Source organism: Lipotes vexillifer, unplaced genomic scaffold, assembly GCF_000442215.2.
Source record: "Lipotes vexillifer unplaced genomic scaffold, Lipotes_vexillifer_v1.1 scaffold655, whole genome shotgun sequence".
Classification (NCBI taxonomy): Eukaryota; Metazoa; Chordata; class Mammalia; order Artiodactyla; family Lipotidae; genus Lipotes; species Lipotes vexillifer.
Window position 1 is genome coordinate 1,094,981 of NW_006788208.1, and position 4,546 is coordinate 1,099,526.

Sequence of the window (4,546 nt, forward strand, 5' to 3'; positions counted from 1 at the left end):
CTCTTTCCTCTACAATACTATAGGGATATGCCCAGATACTAAAAAACAGAGCTCTTTAAGTTCTTAAGAAAAAAATTCTATAAAATCATGTTAATTACATATAAGATCTTACAATAGTTTTTCCCACTATCTCAAAGTATTTAAAACTAACACTTCCAGCTTTTAATTAACAGAATGATGTAAAGAGTATGCCCAGTTTACAAACGGAGAAAGCAAAGAAGCAAAAAGAAATTAAATTGCTGGCCCAAACAACAGAAAGGTTGAAAAGAAAACTGGAATCTAGTTCTATCACAGAGACAAGAACTTGGTGTAAGGGATATGGATTTTAAAGTCAGATAAACCTGGCAGTGTGCCCAAACTCTGCCACTAACCAGGTGGGACCTACGGGCTTCTGCTTCCTCATGTGCAAAGGGAAGAAAATAATCTTTACCTACTGATTTGCATGAATAATAAGATGCATGAACATCAACTAACTGGAAATGTCAATCAAGACAACGGGGACCCTTCATACTCTTTGTCATCACAGGACCCATGATCACTAAAAACAGCTTTTAAATGCGTACAGATTATGAAGTTGAACCATCAACCACTCAGAGCTGGTGGACTGACTGGTGGTTCTTACTCGTGTAGGATCTTGGTAACCGACTCTTCCCCAAGTCCATCTTCATCAAATTATTCCCCAGGCAGGGAGCCTCTGAAGGAAATTTTCTCACAACTAAACAGAGGAAGACAATCATTCACAGCACTTCAAAGATCTACTGACTTTAAAAAGCACATGCGCATCAGCCATCTTTTCTCAATCAACTGGATGTCTGGAGTTTGTGAAATTTCAAATATGCTGGCGCACAAACCAGTGCTTTTCATTCAAAGCTTATCAGCTTTCTTTAGAGAATAGAGATTCTTAACTCTAACATTCCTGCAACAGCCCGTGACATAACCACAACAATAAATAAAGCGCTGCAACAACCAAAAGGTAAGTAGTCACTAGCTGGCAAATCCAAAGGCTACTTCATCACAGGTGTCTCACGACACAGGTGCCTTTGTAACCCTATACGCTAGCGACGACTTCTTTGCGCAAAGAGATTACAAAAAGCTGTGAAATGTCAAAGGATTAAATGGAATAACTAATTAAAATGACTGCAAAATAATCAGGTGTTAAGACAATCACAATTACTTAAAATACGTATATAATACAATAAAAGTAATCCAACAGACATAACTTATATTTAATTAAAATGAGACCAAATTCTGCAGGGTCCATGAACCAGATACTTCTCAAATCACTACTATATATTTTCCTCAAAGTAAAGGCAGACTAGTTACTTACAAAAATTGAGCTAAAAAAAAAAATCAGAAAATAGAAATTATGTATAATCATGGCTCTGCCAGCTAACCTTAACCAAGTTAGAGTGAAGCTAACTTTCCTCTGAGGCAATTATGGAGTATGTCATTTTACATATTTGAGTATTTCATAATATGAAGTTACTTTTGGTCTCTTTTAAGAATCAAAGTGCTTATTTTGACCATTTTAAGCTGCTCTCTTTAAAAAGAGTTTTAATTACGTGGTAACCACAATGTGGTAAGACCGATTTTCAAACGAGAAACAGAATCTCTTTAATTTCTAATTACACCTCATTTCCCTGACTTTTTTAAAGAGAGGATGCTTAACGAATTGAACGTTCTCTTCACGAGACAAGTGTCATCATGAGTTGTTAACGTTCCACACAGGAAAATTTGAGTTTCTGCCTCAGAACTGTACTTCAGACTTGTCAGCCTCATGGTTCTGCCAGGACACATGGACCCTCTTTCCTTCAGCTACCACTGCATCTAACTACAGTGCTAAACCTGGCCAAGGCATTCACGGTCTCTGGGCTAACCGTTTTTTTTACCATGTAAGGCTAAATATTGATGATTTTAAAAACTGACTTCAAGTTAAATGTGGTAAAGTTTTAGAAAGCGCTGTGCTCCCTTCCAAATGCTACAAAAATTAGAATAAGGAAAAGGAAAAAACCAGAAACCCAAAGGACAAAGAATGGGCAATGAGGCTTTAGAAGCCAAAAGTCACCACATTTTAAAAGTTGCAAAGTAAAAAGAAGGCACTGAAATTAGTGGGGCAACTACGGAATTTTAATACATGGTGTTGGGACAAGTGGGTCTTCAGATGGAAAAAAGGATACAGGACTCCTATTTCAAACTAAGCATTAAATCAATTCCAGGTGACTTCTAAGAACAAATATGAAAAGAAGAACGATGAAAGTTTTCAGAAAATAAATATGGGAGAATATCTTCATGATTTGGGGACAGGAAGGATTTTTTTTTTTTTTTTGCTATCAAATACGATTTTAAAGAACTCAAAGCAGTCCATCATATTTACTCAGACATTTTGCTTCTTTTGCTAGTCCTTCATTTCTGCTGCTCCATGTTTTCTTCCTGTCTGAAAAGCCTCTCTTTACTAATTTTTAAAAAGTGTATCTGCTGGCTATAAATACTCTTAGATCTACCTTATCTGGGAATGTCTTTATTTCACCTTTTCCCCCCGAACATATTTTCACTGGATATAGAATTTGCAATTGACAGATCTTTTCTTTCTGCACTGGAAGAATGTTGTACCACATCCTTCTGGCCCCCAGGGTTCCTGATGAGAAAGCTAAAGTCATTTGAGTATCTTTGCCATCTATACAATGGGTCCCTTCTCTCTGGCCATTTTCAAGATTTTTTTACTTTGTCTTTCATTTTTGGCAATCTGATTAGAATGTTTCTGGGCGTGAATTTCTTTTGGTTTATCTTTCCTGGGGTTCACTCAGCTTCTAGAATTGGTAGGTTTATATCTTTGCCACACTTGGGAGATTCTCTGCCACTATTTTTTCAAATATTTTTTTCTCCAGCAGCACACTCCTTTTCCTCTTTCTTGGGATCTGATGATGCAAATATGTGACCATTTGTCATTGAGCTACAAGCTTCCAAAGCTAAGTTAGTTATTTTTCAGTGTTTTCCTCTTTATTATTCAGGATGGATATTCTCCACTGGTTGATCTTATAGTCCACTGACTCAGACTCCTCCGTCCTCTCCATTCTGCTACTACGTCCACCCAGTGATGCTTTCTTAAAATTTCAGTCATTGTTAAGTTTCAGTTCTAAAATACCCATGTGAGTGTTTTTACAGTTTCTATATCTTTGCTGAGTGTATTAGTTATTGCTGTGTTATAAATACGACAAACTTTGTGACTTAAGAGAACACACTATTTACAATCTCACACATTCCATCAATCAGAAGCTGGCACAGCTTAGCTGGATCCTCGACTTGGCTCCAACTGAGGTGCTGGCCAGGGCCCTACTCTCATCTGGCACTTGACTGGTGATGGAGTTCACTTTCCTCTGTCTGTGAGACTGAGGGCCACTGATTTGCACTGGCTGTCAGCTGGAGGAAGGACTTCTTAAGTCACAAAAAGCTCCAAACAAAAAGGCAAAAGATTGATATCCAACTACATCAAATTTAAGAACTCCTTACTCATCAAAAGACATCATCTGGAAAGTGAAAATACGAGTACAGAGTGGGAGAAGACACCCGAAACACATGTAACCCAAGGACAGGTAATCCCACAAATCAAAACAACTCAGTATTAAAAACAAAGGGCAAATGAACTCGAAGAGGCACTTCACAAAAGAGGAGATCCAAATGTCTAAGCAACATATGAAAAGGTGCTCAATCTTATTAGTAATTAGAGGAATGCAAATTAAAACCACAACGTGATACAGCTAGATTCCCAGCCTATAAGCAAAATTTTAAATGCCTAAAAACACCAAGTGTTAGCAGTGCAACTATTAAAACTCCTATATACAGCTGGTGGAAATGTATTTTAGTACAAATACTTGGAAAAACTGTTCGGCATCACCTAGTAAAGGTGTATCTCTATGACTCAGCAATTCCACTCCTAGAGGTACACATCCTAGAGCTATCTGTATATGTGCGCACAGGATTTGTTTGCAAGAATGTTCTCTAAAGAACTGTTAGTGACAGCTCCAAACTGGAAACAACTCAACTGTTCCCCAGCAGAATGGACAGAATGTGGTACATACAAACTATGTCACAGGCACAGCAATGAAACTCAACACATCATCACTCCATGCAAATCATGGCTGAATCTCATGAATCTTGCAAACACCGAGGAAAAGAAGACATGAAATGACACACAAATGAGGCCATTTATATAAAGGTCACCGTAGGCAAAACTAACAAATATATTCCATGTATCCACATAGAGGTGGTAAAACTGTAAAGGAAAGCAAAGAAGAGATTATCACAAAAGTCAAAATGCATTGTGATCTGGAGAACACAGAAAGCTTCTGTGGCCTGGCAACGCTCTCAGTCTTATCTGGGTGGATAAAATGGCAATCGTTTAAATTACTCGTTAAACTCAACATGTGTGTTTCGTGCACTTTTCTTCGTGCCTGTACAGTTTACCATGAAAGGTGTTATCCTTCTATTCACTCTTTTGCTTCTACCTGCTCCTACGAGTACCACTGGCCTTAGAGAATGAGACAGCAGG

General features: G+C 37.9%; 1 protein-coding gene across 1 annotated transcript in view; it reads right to left on the reverse strand.

Annotated features, from left to right (window-relative positions):
- Positions 1 to 4,546, reverse strand: part of TPP2 (tripeptidyl peptidase 2) — a 69,075-nt gene that overhangs the window by 52,373 nt on the left and 12,156 nt on the right. The gene's annotated exons all lie outside the window — the stretch shown is intronic.